This window comes from Equus asinus, chromosome 8, assembly GCF_041296235.1.
Source record: "Equus asinus isolate D_3611 breed Donkey chromosome 8, EquAss-T2T_v2, whole genome shotgun sequence".
Classification (NCBI taxonomy): domain Eukaryota; kingdom Metazoa; phylum Chordata; class Mammalia; order Perissodactyla; family Equidae; genus Equus; species Equus asinus.
The window spans coordinates 68,710,501-68,729,557 of record NC_091797.1 but is presented as its reverse complement, the minus strand read 5'-3'; positions in this window follow the sequence as shown (position 1 = coordinate 68,729,557).

Genomic DNA, 19,057 nt, shown 5'->3' with positions numbered 1-19,057 from the left:
GCCCGTGCTCAGCCTCCCACCGAGGAACACAGTGCTGAGCTGGAAGTCTGCCAGTTTCACACTGAGCGAGACTGTGAGGCCGAGCAGGGACACTACTGTCACAACAGTCAGGGCACCAGTCACCCCAGGGACAGGAGTTGCTGTCAGGAGGCACCAAGTGCTTCTGGGCTGCTGGAAATGTCCCATCTACTGATGTGGGTGGAGAATGCAGATGTCTACACTACATGAATCTAAACTGTGTACACACACACACGTACATATGCATGCCTAGATATTTTGTGTGTCTTCTCTGTGTATAAGTCACAATTTTGAAATTGAAAAAATGAGCAATTGTTCAACAAAGTGATGGATTATTATTTTAACAATCCAAAGGAAACTTTTAATACAGATTCTAGCTGAAGAATTCAATTATAAGAAAATTGTATTTATATAACATTTAGTATTTTTGAAGACTAGTGAGGTTTCTTTATAATTTTTTTATTAAGATTATGATAGTTTACAACCTTGTAAAATTGTAGTTGTACATTATTGTTAGTCATATTGTGGGTACACCACTTCACCCTTTGTGCCCTCCCCCCACCCCCACCCCCCTTTACCCTGGTAACCACTGATCAGATCTCCTTGTCTATATGTTAACTTCCACCTATGAGTGGAGTCATACAGAGTTCTTCTTTCTCTGTCTGGCTTATTTCACTTAATACCTTCAAGGTCCATCCATGTTGTTGTGAATGGGAGGATTTTGTCCTTTTTTATGGCTGAGTAGTATTCCATTGTACCTATATACCATATCTTCTCTATCCAATCATCAGTTACTGAGCACTTAGGTTGGTTCCACATCTTGGCTATTGTAAATAACGCTGCGATGAACATAGGGGTGCATGGGACTTTTGGAATTGCTGATTTCAGGTTCTTAGGATAGATACCCAGTAGTGGGATGGCTGTGTCATAAAGTATTTCTATTTTTAACTTTTTGAGGAATCTCCATACTGTTTTCCATAGTGGCTGCACCAGTTTGAATTCCCACCAACAGTGTATGAGGGTTCCTTTTTCTCCACAACCTCTCCAACATTTGTCACTCTTGGTTTTGGATATTTTTGCCATTCTAACAGGTGTAAAGTGATATCTTAGTGTAGTTTTGAGTGGATTATTCTTTTAAAAAGGGGAGAGCCCCCACTTTGCTCCTCACACTTCCAGGCCCATTGTCACGGGTGGACAGCCTGGCCTCCCCTGGCAGTGCCTGACCCCCCCGTGCTCTGGCCAGCAGCAAATAAGACCCAAAGCATGGAGTCCCCAGCAACGTGTGTTCTAGCTGCCTGAATGGAAACTGCTTGTTCTAGAAGGACACTGGACTCTTGCCCAATAATTCCAAGTGGGCATTGGTGCCCGCCACATACACCCTGTGCTCACAGGTGATGGAAGACGGCAGAAACTTGTGCTGTTTCCTCACCCCAGGGGACAGGAACATGGTGCAGACAGCCCCTGTCAGCTGGGCGACTCTCCAAGGCCACTCTCAGGGAGCCTGAAGGAAAGGAAGCCATGGACGGGGGGACGGGCAGCCCTGGAACAGTGGGAGAGGGAGCTTGTTCCTCCTTTTCCATTTCATCCCAGTCATGCAGGAGGAAAGCAGATGGTGCGTGCATGTGCGAGTATGTGCACGTGCATGTGTGTGTGCATGTGCGTACCTTAGTCTTCATCTCCATCTCTCCCCTGGGGAAGCCAGCTGCCCTGCCTGTGAGCGGCCCTGTGGAGAGGCCCACGAGGTGAAGACCTCACACCTCCTGCCACCAGCTGCACACGGGAGGTCACAGGTGGATTCCCAGCCCCGGGTCGATGTGGCCCAGCTGACATCTTGACCAACCCTGCAAGAGCCCTGAGTCAGAGCCACCAGCCATGCTGTCCCTGGGCTCCTGACCCACAGAGACCAGACAATAAGCATCTGCTGCTGTAGCTGCTCAGTGTCGGGATCATTTGTCACCCAGCAGTCCTTCACTCAGGGCCCCTGGAGCCGTCTTACTTACGTCTGTTTACCGTCTCTGCCTTCCTCATTAGGAGAAAACCCCATGAGGACTAGGAGTTTGTTAGGTTCACTGTAGGGTCCCCAGTGCCAAGACAACACAGAAGCTCCTTGACAAATGGCTAAGGTACAGCAATGCAGGAAACCAGGAACCCCATCACTCTGGATGTCCTTTGTCTGAGAGGCAGGAACAGGCCAGGGAACAAGCACCGGCCCTGAGTCAGACCTTCCTGGTCCCAGGCCCCAGCCCCAGCCCCAACCCCAAGCGACCTCATAGTCACCCAACCTGTAGGAGCCTTGGTTTGCTCGTCTGTGGATCGGGGATGACAGTAACAATTAGCCCCCAGGAATGCTGTAAGGAGACAAGGCACACGCCTGGCCCAGAGCAGCTGATCAATCAAGCTGCTTCTCTCACTGTCTGCCTGAAGGTGTAACATGAGGATGTGAGCTCCCCGCTGCTTGGCTGCTGGGCAACTACTCATGGGCAGACCTACAGTGCATGAGGGCAGCTGACATCTGCAGTAGAAGACTCATCCCCCTGGCCAGAGCCAGCATCCTTGTGCACCAAGCAGAGCAGGCTCCAGGGGAATGTTTGTGTGAAGCCATGACAAACCTGGCCCCAACCTCACACACTGACAGCAACACATGGCAGAGCCCCATTTAGACCAAGGCACATTCAGAGGATGCCCTTGAACCCTATGGAGCGTCATTGCTGGTCCCAGGGCAGAAGAAGCACTGAATGATGTGAGGAGAATACTCAGAGAGGGCCCGGCAGAACCCTGGGGTGGATGACGACTCTGTGCACATGCGGTCCTGGCCTCTGCATGGGTGGGGCATCGGGCAGCTGAGAGGGTCCTGGAGTCCTCTGGTCTCCAGCTCACGAGGATGAGAACCAGGAACAGGATGACTTTCCAAACTGGAGTGTACAGGTGCGAGGTCACAGAAGCAGCCTCACACCTGTAACTCATGACTCATGGACTGTCCCCAGCAGGACTTCCAGAGCCAGGACAAGGCTTTCAATGTGCGCATGCTTAGGCCACAGAGGCCTCAGCTTGTGCGGTGCCAGATGCAGGCCTGGAGAGGATGATTCTGGAACGAAGAGTTTATCCGGGAGATGATGGCAGGAAGGTCAGGAAGCGAGAGAGGAAGAAACGGAGGCTAGTAACGGCTCCTATCAAGCTACCCACCACTGCAGGGCCCCCACTCTGGACACCCACCACTGTGGGCTACAGGAGCTTGGTACACAAGGGAGCCCTGGCAGCCAGGGCACAGCAGGCCGTTCAGAGCTCTCCCACCCAAGGCGTGAGGCAGCTGGGGTACCAGCTGAAGGTGCTCCTGGGGGACAGCAAGCCTCCACCCTTGAGTCCATCACCCAGGGGGCCAAGGAGTCTCTAGCGGTAAGGAAAGTCTGCAGGCAGAGAAGTGCTGGCAGCTGGAAGTCAGGCCAGTGTCCACTACGGAAGCTGGGGCAAGGGGCTCTGGCAGCCATGCTCCTGGGACGAAGTGGGAGCCTCCTGCTGTCCTCCTTGTAACACAATGGACAAGTGAGACCTCACGTGGCCTTCGGAAGGTCAAGGGTGCAAGTGATCATTTTTGTCACTCTTATTTCACATCTCTGGTGGACCCGGCAGGCTGACTCCTCAGCATGTGTGCCAACCCCTCCTTCTGTGCTTGGCTGCATGGGAGTCTCTGGAAAAACTGAAATCTACATTTCCCTGACTCCTCTGCAGCTAGGGTTCTGCCAGTGGCCTCAGCTCCTCTGGACAGATGCCTGCCCGAGATTTAAAAGGTGGAAGTGAGAAACTCATAGTGGTGGAGGATGGGGCTCCTGGCTGGCAGGGAACAAAGGGTCTGGTTCTCCCACAGCAGCATGCTCCAGTGTTTGGCCTGAGCATCACAGGCAGTGGGGTTTCCAAGGTAACAGTCTTGGACAGGGTTAGTGACTGTCCTGGTGATTGTTAGTGTTGTCCCTGGCCATGGGGTATCCAAGCTTGGTCCCCCGGTAGTCCTGGAATCCCAGTCTTGACTCCCATGAACAAATTCCCCTCTGCTCAACCCAGAGTGTTTCTGTTATCTGCAACTAATCAGTGTGACTGGACAAGTTCAGATTCTGAAATCACCTCTATTGTTGTCTTGTGTGAAAAAAGTACAGGAAAGCTTAAGTAAAACGGGTAAAAATCATCTGTAATCCCACTGCCTGGAGGTAATCACTGTGATATTTTTGCACGTTTACTTCTAGGCTTTGTATTCTATGCATTTTGTTATATAGTCAAAACGGCAATTTATATCATTCCATGCCAGCTTTGCTCACTTAACAGGGATTGTAAGTGTCCCAGTTGCCTTGTCCACGAGGCCTGCAGCAGCTTTCTAGACCAAGTCAGCTCCTTTCCACCTTTACTTTTTTTTAAAATCCACATTATTGATGTATAATTGACACACCAAAGCTGTACTTATTTAACACTTACAATTTGATGACTTTGGAGATAAGTATACATATGGCATATACATATAATTATATGCCATAAACATATCTACCACCTCGAAAAGCTTCCTCCACCCTTTTTATTTGTTGTTTTGTGTGTGTGTGTGATAAGAATACCTAAGATTTACACTCTGAATAAAGTTTTAAGTACACAACCTAGCACTATTACCCCGAGGCACTCTGCTATACAGTAGGTCTCTAGGACTTACTCATCTTGAGTAGTGGAGACTTTGTGCCCTTTGACTAGTACCTCTCCATTTCCCCTTTCTTCAGCCCCTGGTAACTGCCACTCTACTCTCTTCTGTGAGTTTGATTATTTTAGATTCCTCGTGTAAATGTTTGTAGTATTTGTCCCTCTATGTCTGGCTTATTTCACTTAACATAATGTCCTCCAGATTCATCCAAGTTGTTGCAAATGGCAGGATTTCTTTCTTTTTAAAGGCCAAATAATATTCCATTGTGTGTGTTTACCACATTTTCTCTATCCATCCATCACTTGATACACATTTAGGTCACTTCCATGTCTTGGTTCTTGTGAATAATACTGCAATGAACATGGAAGTGTAGACATCTCTTTGAAATCCTGATTTCACTTCCATTGGGTATATACCCAGAGTGGGATTGCTCTATTTTAAATATTTTGTCTGGTCTTGGTGTCAGGGTAATACTGGCCTCACAAATGAGCTCAGAAGTGTTCCTTCTTCTATTTTTCTGAAGAGTTTAGGAAGTTCTTCTTTAAATGTTTGGTAGAATTCACTTGTGAAGACATCTGGTCCTGGGCACACATTTTATGTTACTGATGTCACAATTCACATCTTTTATATTGTGCATCCATTAACAGATTTTTGTCGTTATAGTTATTCTTAATACTTTTGTCCTTTAACTTTTATACCAGGGTTAAAAGTGACTTATGCACCACCATTACAGTATTACAATATTTTGTATTTGTCTATATATTTACCTTTACCAGTAAGACTTACACTTTCATATGCTTTTCTGTTGCTGTTTAGTAGCCTTTCCTTTCAACTTGAAGTACTTCTCATAAGGCAGGTCTAGTGGTAACAAACCCCCTCAATTTTTGTTTCTCTGCGAAAGTCTTTCTCTCTCCTTCTCGTTTGAAGGACAGTTTCCCCAGGTATACTATTCTTGATTGGCAGGTTTTTTCCTCCAGCACCTTAAATATATCATCCTACTCTCTCCTGACCTTCAAGAGAAACCTTCAGCATATGACCTTCAGCATATTGAAAAATATGCTGATCATCTTATGGAGTCCCTTGTATGTGATGATTCACTCCTCTCTTGCTGTTTTCAAAATGCTCTCCTTGTTTCTGACTTTTGACAATTTAATTAATGTGTCTCGATGTGGACCCTTGTTAAGTTCAACTTGGGGTCTTTTGGGCTTCATGAACCTGGATGTCCATTTCTCTACCCAGATTTGCAAAGTTTTCAGCTATTATTTCTTTAAGGATGCTTTCTGCCCCTTTCTCTTTCTCTTCTCCTCTGGAACACCCACTATGTTATACTGGTTTTCTTTATGGTGTCCCTTAAGTCTTACAGTCTTTCTTCATTCTTTTTCATTCCTTTTTCTTTCCGCTCTTCTGTCTAGGTAATTTCACATAACCTGTCCTTGGGTTCACTGACTCTTTCTTCTGCTTGATCAAGTCTGATGCTGAAGCTCTCTGCTGAATTCTTCAGTTCAGACATTGCATTCTTTAGGTCCAGAAGGCGTCTGCTTTGTTGTCCATCTGCATTCTCTTATAGCTCACTGAGCTTCTTTAAGATGACTGTTTAGAATTTTTGTCAGGCAATCTGCAGATCTCCATTTCTTTGGAGTCAGTTACTAGAGCTTTGTTTTGTTCCTTTGGTGGTGTCATGTTTCCCTGATTCTCTGTGACCCTTGTAGCCTGTGTTGGTGTCTGCACATTTGAAGTAGTGACCTCGTCCAGGCTTTATGGACTGGCTTCAGGAGGGAAAGACCTTCACCAGACAGCCCCGTTAGAGATTCTGGGGATCTCTTGAACGTCCTCTACAGATGCGCCCACTCCACTCCTCTCCCTCCCTCCGGGGATTGGGGGACTCTTAGGATTGTGTGCCTGCTCCCCATCCCACAAAGCTGGGTCAAGTGCTGAGAGCCACCATCCCTCTTCCCTAGGACAGTGCCCTGAGATGCCAGGACAAAGGCACAAGTTCCACATCTGTCCTTCCTTCCCTGCAAAGGAGCAGTCTCGGCATTGTGACCTTCTCCCAGGCCTGCAGAGTCAAGTTGGCTGGTGAGATCCTTGCTGGCTGCTGTGATGCATGTGCCATCTGTGAGAGTGTGCAGGGCCTCATCTGTGGGGCACTGTGGTTTTGGGGAACATGCTCTGGTTGCTATGAGTCTCTGTACTTTTCTTTGTTCTTAGCTGATCCCGGATGATCTAGCCACGCTGATGCCCTCAGTGTTCTGAGTACATCAAGACAAGCAGGCCTTTTGGACATTGCCCCAAAAGGCTGAGGAGCCAAACCCTCACTTGTTCTTTCTCCTGTGAAAGAAGTAGGCCAAGGGATCTCTCTCAGCTCTGAGTTTTGTCAGCCTGAAGGAGAGTTGATGCGCGCCAAGTAAAACTGCTCTTTTACCCTTTTTAGTGTGACTGATCTTGAATTACGTGGGCCACTGGATGTACTGGTCCACTCAAACAGGAGGTTTTACCACGTTACTGGCATCCTTGCATGACACATAGTCAGCTTTGAAACAAGAATGAAAATGAGTCACATCAGCTATGAAGTAGCTTAATGGGTATGTAAGTCAATACAGCATCTCAACGTGGCACAGTGGTCTATTTGGAGTCTTTAAAAAGCCTCTTGTTTTTCATTTCTCCTGAGGAGGAACTCCTCAGTGTTATTATTATGCATGTACAGGGCCTTCAAATGCACCATCTCCTGGGATCCATGGGAGGAGAGGTGGCTGGGTCAAGGTCACACAGCCTGTCAGTCAAGGGAAGACACACAGATGAAGGTTTTCTTTTGAAAGCCCTGGCACCACTAGAGGCAGATTCCTGGGAAGCTGTGGAAGCTGAAACCACAGGGCTCCCCACTTGTATGGGCCCCTTCTTAGATCCCACACACAATTCTTGGTTCTTTTCCTTAAAAACTTCTACCCCAAAACCTAAAAAGTTCTAAGCTTTAGGCCCTACAGGCATGGATCAGCCCCGACCCACAACCTCATAGGAGGCCAAGGCCGTTTTGGCTTCCTTCCCTCCCCTTCCGAGGGCCCTAAACCCAAGGGCATGGTCATAAACTTGAACCGGGTGATCGCAGGCCTCTGCTCCTCCCTGAGTCTCTACTCCTCCTCGTTTGCAGTTTCTTTCCTTTTACTGATGATTTAGATGCTTGTTATGCCAATGACATCAACAGCTCCCATTGCTTACATGCCTCTTTTAAGGTCCTTAGTCACCAAATCCTCCTGCTTCTCCCCCAGCCAGTGCTTGGGGGTCCAGCCTGCAGAAAGGGAACAGCTCCAGGAGAATCCCCAGCCACCTGCCTGGTGGCCTGCAAGAGCCAGCTCCATCTCTGGCCTCCTGTGGACCCCTGTCCCCGCCATCTAACCTGCCAGGGCTGAACAGAGCTAGAAGTCCCAGTGGCAGGCTTCATTGCTTGGCCCTGACTCAGTTTCCACTCTCCTTACCCCTTGGGCCTTCCCAGACTTTCAAGGGCCTCCCAGTCCAGACTAAAGGGATGCACTTGCCCTTCCCACCCCAGGGTGGAGGAGCCCCCAAACCTGGCAGCACTAGATAAGAACATGGGGGCTGCCCCAGGGGGGTTGCCCTGCCCAGAACCACCTGGGGGCTTCTTGCCTTCCTCCTTGGAACAGGCAACTCAGCATCCCTGGGCCTCCAGGCACCCCCTACCTCTCTGGATTAGAGGACCCCCGTTTCTCTCAGAGTACATCACAGATGTTAATGATTTTGCAGAGCTGCTTGAAAAGTAATGGTGATAACTGATGAGGATCAAGGCTGCCCCAGGGAGAGAAGCCCAAGGTGTCCTGCCCTACATACTGATCTATATCATCCTCGGGAAGCATAGAACGTCCTAACTTAATCTGATTTGTTTCTTATCTAAAGTTATAGGACCACCCAATAACCAGACCCCACCTGCACTGATACCATTTTAACGATTTTTTCATGATCTTTCCTTTGTCTTGTAAAGAAATAACTCACATACCTATGCCTTATAAATTTAGCCCTGCCCTCAACCCACTGCAGCTCTTACTGCCCATGGGTCCTGTCCGCATGCTACTCCATGTTATTCTCTGAATAAAAAAGCGCTACTGCCAGACCTTGAGAGTCCAAGAAATCTTTGACTCCTCGACTCACCGAGCCCACATCAATAATAATAATAATAATATGGTAATAATTATCATTATATCATATGTAATAATTATACATATCATATATAATTATATATTCAACACTAACTATTTACTTGGCACTGACCACAGACCAGGCCCTATTCTAATCACTTTATAAATACTAACTCATTTAATCCTTGCTGCATCCTAGGAGGCAGGTAGGACCTTTATTTAATTTTTCCACTTTCTGGGGCTTCTTTGTTGTAATTGCAAAAGGAATACATGCCACTTAGAACACACTGCACCAGGCTCGGGTCATGTGAAAGCGAGTCCCTCACCCCGCCTGCCTCCATGGGCCTTGGGGAGAGTCTGTACAGTGGGGACCCAGCAGGGGTGATGGCGCCCAGATGAGGGGCCACGGCAGTGTTTGCCCAGCCATGGAGGATACAGTCGGGCCAGGCCTCTCGTCCCACAGCTGCACACATGACAGCCCCAGGGCCCAGCCCTGACCCAGGCTAGGGGCACAGGAAGGACTGGCCACAGGCCTCACTTCAAAGAGGGGCCATCTGGCAGTCATACCCCTATGACAACATGGGTGGCCATCTTCATGGGTGGCCTCAGCGCCCTGGGAGAGCAACAGGTGCATCCACTTTATAGATGGACAGCTGAGGCTCCAAGAGGCTGCCAGGCAAGCCACACACAGGCAGTGTGGATGGAGGTCCAGACCCCTGGGACCTACCCAGACATGGGATGGTGCAGAAGGCGCCCACTCTGCCTGGGTCATTCCAGAGAGAGCACATGACAAATGGGCCTGAATGGGAGAGGAGGAGGAGAGAAAGAGAGAGGGAACTGCGTCTTATAAAATGTAAACGTCACAAACAGGGGAGGTACGGGGAGCGACGAGCCCTCTCCCCCAGCCTTCCACGGCATCCATGAAACCCACCTGCCTAATGAGCATCAGGATGATGGTCTCAAAGGTGACCCCAAAAGGACACCACCCCACCAGCTGCCCAGGCTAAGTCCAGACACACAGACTCTTGAGAGACCAGACCCCTGACCCCATTGATGACCAAGTCCCATGGCAACAGACTAGTCACTGGGACACCTCCAGGCCCCGGCCATCAAAGCTGGCTCTGAACAACAAACTTGAACAAAGTTGGAGGCGGTGGAGAAGGGAAGGAGGGGCAGATCTTGGCTCACAGAACCTCAACCAGATGACGGTGCCCCAGCTGGAGCCAGAGCAGTAGCCCTGCTCCGTGTCCTATGGAGAACAGCCAAGCCAGGCCTGGGGTCCTCTCCTCCTAGAGGATGGGCCACATTCGCCATTCGAGGCCACAGCCAAGAAACACGCCAACCGTGGAAAGAGACCAAGAAGCCCAAGTGAAACTCTGCAGCAGCGTCCACTGCTCTGGGCAGGCTAAATTAAGGCTCTCACCTCCCCATCCCGGGGTTACCTTCTGTGCAGCTGAAGTCTGCCCTGCCTCAATGCACCGCGGGGCCCCTTCTCCTGGGGCCAGAGCCCCTGGCATGCACGCCCAGCCCTGCCCAGGGAAGGGGGCCTCACCCCAAGCACCCACTCTGCTCTGTGCCCTCACAGTAATGCCACAACTACCCTAAGCAGGCCTCCTTTCTCTGGAGAGGAAATAAAGATCACCAACCAAAACCACCACCAGAGCCACAGAGAGGGCAGGGAGGGGACCCAGGGAGCACAGGCAGAGGGCCTCCTGCAGGAGGTGCAGCTCCACACAGGCCCTGAATGGCAGGCACAGCTGAAGAACTGGTGGAGCTGGGAGCAGGCCCCCCGCAGTCGCCCTGTCAGCAGGGTTGCTGGCTCAGCACTGCCCAGCCCCAGCTCCCAGGCACTGGACCTCCCTCCACCGCCTTCCTGGGGCCCTCAGCTCATCCCACCCAGGTCTGGGCGGAGGGGGTCAGGGCTGCATGCTGGGCCCAGGCACAGCAGGCAGACCCAGGCAAAGGTGCAGCCAGCAAGGTCACCGCCAGGCCGCCGCTGAGGGCTGTTTATCTCACCCTGACAGTCCCCAGCCAACAGCCCCCTCCGGAGTTCACCCAAACCATGCCTCCATGGTCCACAGCGCCCGGCCCAGCCACGGCTGCCTCCAGGGGGCGACTCCAAGCCCAGCCTCCAGAGTCACAGAACCCTGTCACCTCGGGAGGCCCTGTAAGGTGCTCTGTTTTGGGTCCCGAGGGCTCTGAAGTTACCAAAAGCCCCTCATCTGGGCTCCAAGCTCTCTCAGGCTCCCAAGAAGGCGGCCAGTGGGCCTATCACTCTGTTACTAGCCACCCCATCCTTCCCGGGGCAAACGGGCACCAGGAGCCCAGGGGGTCTGGTGATGTCTGAGACTTGTGGACTTTCCTTTGCAGGCTGGGCCTTCTGTTCCCACCACCCAGGCTGATGCCAGCGCTGCGTACCCCGACAGGCGCGGGGCACTGGCCAGCCCTGAGCAGCAGGGGAAGCCTCGAAAATGGCCAGACAGCTGAAAGCCAGGCCCCTGACACTCACCCCCAGCAAGGGGCAGGAGCACTAAATTTAGCCAAGTGGGGCAGGAAGTCCCCACCTGTCCCGCCCACCTGCGGCTCCGCAGCCCTCGCCCCTGCCCTGTCCCGCCGGAGCCCCAACTCCGCGGAGAACAGGCCGAGGGCGCGGGGCTCCTGCAGGAGCCAGGAGCCCGCCTTCCGCCTCTGCCACCCCCGTTGCCGCTCCCGAGCGCTCACCAAAGGGAGGACACATCCAGTGTCCACCTCTAGGTGAGCTCGGCCCTCGGCTGGTGGCCGGACAGCGGGGAGCGCGAGGGCCCCTGCGCAGCCGGCAGGGCCGGGGGTAGGCAGCGGCGAAGCCTGGAGACCGAGGAGCGGCGAGATTTTGCAACAGTTGCCTCCCCAGGAGAACTCCGTCCTCGTGCTCCACGGCGCCTGATTCATCCCTGTCGGCGCTGAGCTGCGAGTCCTGCTGACCCCACTCGCACGTTCACCTTCGCCAGGGCTTCCTGGAGCCTTCGGGCTGGTGGTGGCGGGGGCGCAGCGGCGGGAACAGAGTCCCCTCCCCCGCCAGCCAAAAGCAAAACTCCCAGGGGAGGAGGAGCAGAGCAGGGCTGGCAGCTCTGGACATGCCCCGCCATGTCTGGGTTAGGGTCAGGGGTTAGGGTAGGGTTAGGGGTTAGGGTTAGGGGTTAGGGCCAGGGCAAGGAGTAGGGGTGGGGTAGTGTTAGGATTAGGCTCAGGGCCAGGACCAGGGTTAGGGGTTATGGTTAGGGTCAGGATGAAGGTGAGGGTGTGGGTTAGGGTCAGGGTGAAGGATTAGGGATTGGGGTTGGGGTCAGGTGCATGGCAGAAGCTGGGACATAGTCCTTATAATACAGCAGAGAACTCATACAGGGGAGAAACCCTATGCATGTGACAAATGTGACAAATCTTTCTGCCATAAGTCAGACCTTACTCTTCATTAGAGAATCTGCACAGGGGAAAAACTCTATGAATGTTATGAATGTGGGAAGTCCTCCTACCAGAAGTCAGCCCTCAGTGTACATCAGATAACTTACAGGGAGACACCTCATGAATGTAATGACTGTGGTAAAATCTTCCATAAGAAGTCAGCTCTCACGGCACACCAGATAACTCACACAGGAGAGAGACCTTATGAATGTAAAGAATGTGGGAAATCCTTTGGCCATAGGCCAGCCCTCACTGTACATCAGAGAACTCACGAGGGACAAACCTTATAAATGTAATGAATGTCGTAAATCCTTCTGTGTGAAACCAAAACTCACTGTACATCTGAGACTTCACACAGGTGAGAAACCTTATGGATGTGAAGAATGTGGGAAGACTTTCTACCAGAAGTGAGAACTCACTGTACACCACAGAACTCACACAGGTGAGAAACCTTACAAATGTAATGAGTGTTGGGAAAACCTTTTGTGGGAAGTCAACCCTCAATAGACATCAGAAAACTCACACGAGAGAAACGCTATGGATATAATGAATGTGGAAAACCTTTTCCAGAAATCACACCTCAGCAAACATCTGAGAACTCACACAAGGCGGAAATCATGTATGGTGGAGGCTCTGTGTACACCAAAACTCACTTTCTTTTCCTATGGTGAATAGTATTTGAATATACCTAAAATGCTTTAAACATTCATCAATAAGTATAAAGGAAGTTATCTTCTATTCCTAGCTTTTTATGAGGTATTTTTTTTTTACATAAATAGGTATCGAATTTTGTCAAAGGCCTTTTATTCATCAGTTGAACTATTTGTTTTTTCATTGTGAACCAACTAAAGCTACAAAATTAATTCTAATCATGGACTTAGCTGAAATGCAGTTTTCAAGTATGATGTTTCCATTATTATTCAGGTGCATATGCTGTCTTAATTTCCACGAGACACATGAGTTATTTTGATAGGGTGTTGCCAGTTCATTTATAACACAGGTATGATTAAACCCACCTCACAGCTAGGAAACTGAGAGGCTGAGTTTGAGGTCTGATGCCTAAGTTCTCTGAAAGACTAAAGAGTTTTCTTTCTTCCATGGAAACAGTGCTCTTTAGTCTGTTTGGACCTCTCTCCAACCCCACCCTGTCACTGTCCTACCTGGGTGTGGGAGCCTTTCAAGAGAAGGAATCTCTTTGTACTTAATTCACTGTATTTTGACCCAAGAGCACAGACTGCCTTCCATCATTGCCCTTAATTGGGTTGATGCATTTCAGTGGATTTAACACATGCGTCAGAAGCACACAACAGTCCTAGATGACTGACTCCTGGCACACTAAGGATTTCTAACATATCATGTTCTTGTAACAAGCGTCTCAGTCATATATTTTGTGCCCATGAGAGAACAAACTATACTTAGCCTCCAAGTACATTTCTTCTTCTCATCTAATCAGTGGGGACTGTGAGCATGGAACTGACTGGCTGAGGACTCCAGCACCTTGGTCCTCACTGTTGGGATTGCTGGGATTCTGTGTAGTCCAGTCCTGAATAAGGAACTGAAGAAACAACCACAGGGTGGGTTTGCAGAACCCCTGGGCCTATCACGAGATGGTCTCAGGCCTGCATCCCTCTGCCTGGGGACCTAGAACAGCATGTCAAGTCCTAGAGATGAGCAGACCAGAGACTGAGGTTTTGGGAAGCATTTATTGAGTGCCTGCTGTGGGACTTTGGCTGAAATCAAAGCCACAGTGTGGCTAAGGGTTCACCCAGTCTCGGGGGCCAGACGACCCCCACCCTCCCTGCACAGACGACACCAAAGCAACTGCACTGGAGGCTTTGCTTCCCAAAGCCCATGGAATAAGCTCCAGGGAAGAGTGGGTCCTCCTTGCCTGGGAGGGCATTGGGCCCTGCTTGGTGGGCAGCTCTGGGTCTTTCTCCTGACTCCGGGGGGCTTGGGATTGGCCTGCAGGAGGTCAGGGTCTGAAGTAGGAGGCTTCATGCATCTGCACACCCTCCCCTGGGCCTTCCCACCCCACCACTGCCAGCCTCTGCACTTTTGCCTTGGCTGTGCCTCTGTGGGAATGCCCTTCCCCTGAGATCATCCTCTGGTATTAGTTCCTGTATAAAAGGGACCCCAGAGAGCTCCCTTGCCCTTTCTGCCACAGCAAGAAGATGGTCATCTTGGAATCAGGACGCTGGCGCTCACCAGACACCAAATCAGCCACCAGCTTGGTCTTGGAGCTCCACACTCCAGAACTGTGAGAAATAAAACTCTGTAGTTTATGGTATTTCTGTTATAGAAGCCCGAACCAACTAAGGCACTGGTAATGCTGATTATATTAATGTTGACTAAGCCTTCATCTAAGTATATTGGCGTATTTGAGGAACTTGAAACAGTGGTGGCCACAGCAGGTGCTTAATAAAAGGGATATATGTGCATCTGTCCCATTTTCCTTTGTCCTTAGAAGGGGCTGTCCCTGAAGGCCACCCGATCCAAGCAAGCTGTCTGTGCTAAGCTTATGTCACTATTCAACCTTCATTGTGTGCAGACATTGTGGAGCACATGCCCTGCACCAAGGCCACACCACTGCAGGCAGGTCTGAGGGAGCCACCAGGACGCTGCTGGTGACAGCGTTTCACAGAGGGGCCACAGGAGCAGAGCGTCACCCAGCTGAGGGCCACAGGCAGGTCTGAGGGAGCCACCAGGACGCTGTTGGTGATAGCGTTTCACAGAGGGGCCACAGGAGCAGAGCGTCACCCAGCTGAGGGCCACAGGCAGGTCTGAGGGAGCCACCAGGGCAATGTTGGTAACAGCATTTCACAGAGGGGCCACAGGAGCAGAGCGTCACCCAGCTGAGGGCCACAGGCAGGTCTGAGGGAGCCACCAGGGCGCTGTTGGTGACAGCGTTTCACAGAGGGGCCACAGGAGCAGAGCGTCACCCAGCTGAGGGCCACAGGCAGGTCTGAGGGAGCCACCAGGACGCTGTTGGTGATAGCGTTTCACAGAGGGGCCACAGGAGCAGAGCGTCACCCAGCTGAGGGCCACAGGCAGGTCTGAGGGAGCCACCAGGGCGCTGTTGGTGACAGCGTTTCACAGAGGGGCCACAGGAGCAGAGCGTCACCCAGCTGAGGGCCACAGGCAGGTCTGAGGGAGCCACCAGGACGCTGTTGGTGATAGCGTTTCACAGAGGGGCCACAGGAGCAGAGCGTCACCCAGCTGAGGGCCACAGGCAGGTCTGAGGGAGCCACCAGGGCGCTGTTGGTGACAGCGTTTCACAGAGGGGCCACAGGAGCAGAGCGTCACCCGGCTGAGAGGTCGGCTTGCACGAGTTGCTCCTACAATTCTCTCCATTTTAAGTTTGAAAATTCCCGCGAGGCAGCCAGGAGCACGTCCTTCCGGAGTACACTTTTCACTTTTCTTCTCTACGCTCGCTGTTCTTCCGGAACTTTCCCACAGTTGACACGAGCTGCTGTCCCCTCCCCGGCGAGCTGCGCATCGTCACTCAGCAAGCCAGTGTCGCGATGACCGCCTGGATCCCGGTTTCGGAAAGTAAAATCCATCGGTAAGAACCACGTTGGGGCCACGGATTGTGCGATGAGAACGCACATTCCCTGGGGACATTCCCTCAGGCGGGAGACCCGGAAAACGCTCCTTCTCTGCTTTAAGGGAGGCCTGCGGAGACTCTCGGGCCACACGGACAGGGTGACCCCGGCTACTTCCCGCCTGACCGGGAGCAGAGGCCACGTCCGGCCGACGCGAGTGAGCCCACAGGAGGCGGAGTCACCTGAGACCGTCACTCCGAGGCGAGGGCCGTGTCCCTCATGGCCGCCCGACCCTGAGGAAGAGGCCGCCTGCCTGCGCTCCCGCCGCCCCCGCTGCCCCAGCCCAGCCCAGCCCTACCTCTGGCCTCCTCAGCCCGCACCTTGGCTCCCTCGGGCTCCAGCCGGAGGGCCCGGGCCGCCCGCCATCTCTCTGCTTTGGCGCCTCCGCGGGGATTGGATGAACCCCCGCCAGGGGTGGGGCGTCCTGCAGCGCGCCTGCGCAGTGCGCTCCGCCTGACTGCAGCCGCAGCAGGGCTAATGGTTCCGGGCAAGCGCTAGTGCGCATGCTTAAAACCGTTGGGCCGCTGTTCAGGGTAGAGGAAGCCAGGGCCGTGTGCGGTCTTCCAGGCTTGCGATTGGCCACTTGAGGAGTCGGTGACCTGCGCATGTGTAGAGGCCTCCAGAGGGGCCGTCCTCGCTTGATGTCGCCAGTGTTGCGGCAAGTGTGCCTGCAGCCTGTGCGGGGGACCGAGTTCGAGTCCCGTCTCTGCCAGTGTTCATCACTGCACGCCCAGGAGGGTTTCCGGTTCACCCAGGACTCCACGTCAGCGTTCTGGAGCGAGGCCGAGTGTGTTGGCCCCACTAGACTAATCTTGGTGGCCCTTCAGGGCTGGATGCGGAGGAGAGTGAAGGGAGGAGCCAGGCCCCGTTGCTACCAGTTTGATCCCGAGGCGGGCCCTCCCCCCCCCCCCCCCCCCCCCCCCCCCCCGCCCCGTGGTCACGTCCGCACCCGAGGCGGGCTGCGAGGGATTGGACAGTGTCAGGGTCTGCAAGGTGGGCAGGGGGTGCAGATACTCCAGAGTATTCCTTTGGGCTCTGGGTGGCCGTGGTGGGGGTGGCTCCTCTGGCTGGTAGTGGGCCAGAGTGTCCTGCCCTGTGCTGCGCAGGTGGTCACCTGGGGCCCGGGGCAGGTGGTCACCCAGCCCCTCCCAGGCTCCCTGCCCGTGTGCTGTGCGGATTTCCCGTTTCTGGGGAGAGGCAGAGCTCCAAGGCCAGTGAGGGACCAGCGGACCTGGATGCAGGCACTGCAGGTTCAAGTTCCTGGCCTCAGTCTGCGCATCTTGTGCCGTCACTGTGCACAAAGCCTCTTTTGAGACATTTCACCCCTAATGTCCCTCATCTGTTGGCCGGGATCCAATCACAACAGTAATAACCAACCATAAGGAGCAGTTCTGAGCACTACGTCTTCAAAGCCCTGCTCTAAGAGCCAATCTCAGTTTTCAACATCTGTAGACCAGGAATAGTAGTAAACAAGCACATTTAATGAGTGCACCATTCCTATTCTCATCATGGTCCAGGATTATTTCATTTAATCTTCTCCCCACTCTGACAAGGCACGGCCTGATAGGGCTCCCACTCACTAACTCTGCTGTAGCCACTTTCAACTTGAAAAGCAATTCACCTGTTACTTTATTTCAAAATGAGTTTATTTGGGAACAGCCAAAAGAATTATAATTCAGGATGTGCATGCTGTGACAAACTATAGGCAGATGCAGAAAGAAGGGAGCTGCTTTTGTAGAGGAAAAGGAGGAGAGGGAGGGGCTGTCCTAAAGGAAAGCCCCCTGGGGAGAGGAACAGTTCAGCACGCATTGACTTGGCAGTTGAGCTGTGGCATTTCTGGTTGGCTGGGCATGTGAAACGCAGTTTTTTCCCAGGCCTGATCTCGCTGAAGTAGAACTTCTGCTCTGCCGTGTCCTACGTGGGTCTAGAGGTGCAAGGCACAAGGTCCTGCCTTGTTTCCACAAAGGGAGAGAACTCCCTCAGCGTCCAGCTTCCAGCTCTTTGGGCAGCTAAGAAACAACTCGCTCTGCACTGCTGTTTTACAGCCTACCGGGAACATGTCTTACAAAGGCCTGTGAAACGCAGTTTCTTCCCAGGCCTGATCTGGCTGAAGTAGAACTTCTGCTCTGCCGTGTCCTATATGGCCCTAGAGCTGCAGGGAACAAAGTCCTGCCTTGTCTTCTCAAGGGCAGACAACTTCCTCAGCCTCCAGCTTCCAGCTCTTTGGGCAGCTAAGAAACACCTAGCTCTGCATAGGGCTCTTTCAGCCTACCGGGAACATGTCTTACAAAGGCCTGTGAAACGCAGTTTCTTCCCAGGCCTGATCTGGCTGAAGTAGAACTTCTGCTCTGCCGTGTCCTATATGGCCCTAGAGCTGCAAGGAACAAAGTCTGCCTTGTCTTCTGAAGGGCAGACAAGTTCCTCAGCCTCCAGCTTCCAGCTCTTTGGGCAGCTAAGAAACAACTAGCTCTGCATAGGGCTCTTTCAGCCTACCTGGAACATGTCTTACAAAGGCCTGTGAAACGCAGTTTCTTCCCAGGCCTGATCTGGCTGAAGTAGAACTTCTGCTCTGCCGTGTCCTATATGGCCCTAGAGCTGCAAGGAACAAAGTCCTGCCTTGTCTTCTCAAGAGCAACACTGAGAAATCTACCCTCTGAAACTGACGAAGATGGGCAACAGGGGCTAGCTCAAGTGGCAAACATTAAGCAAAAAAAGGAGAAACACACAAGGGCGTGGAGACCTGGGGAAAAAGCAACACTGAGAAATCCACCCTCTGAAACTGACGAACATGGGCAACAACAGAGGCTATCTCAGGTGGCAACCTTTAAGCAGAAAAAAAAAGACACAAGGGCGTGGAGAGCTGGCGAAAAGGCAACACTGAGAAATCTACCCTCTGAAACTGAAGAAGATGGGCAACAGGGGCTAGCTCAGGTGGCAAACATTAAGCAAAAAAAGGAGAAACACACAAGGGCGTGGAGACCTGGGGAAAAAGCAACACTCAGAAATCCACCCTCTGAAACTGAAGAAGATGGGCAACAGAGGCTTGCTCAGGTGGCAATCTTTAAGCAAAAAAACAAAAAACAAAAAACAAAAAACAAAAAACAAAAAACAAAACCCACAATGGAGTGGAGACCCGGGGGAAATCAACACTGAAAAATACAAATACAATGGAAGACCAATAG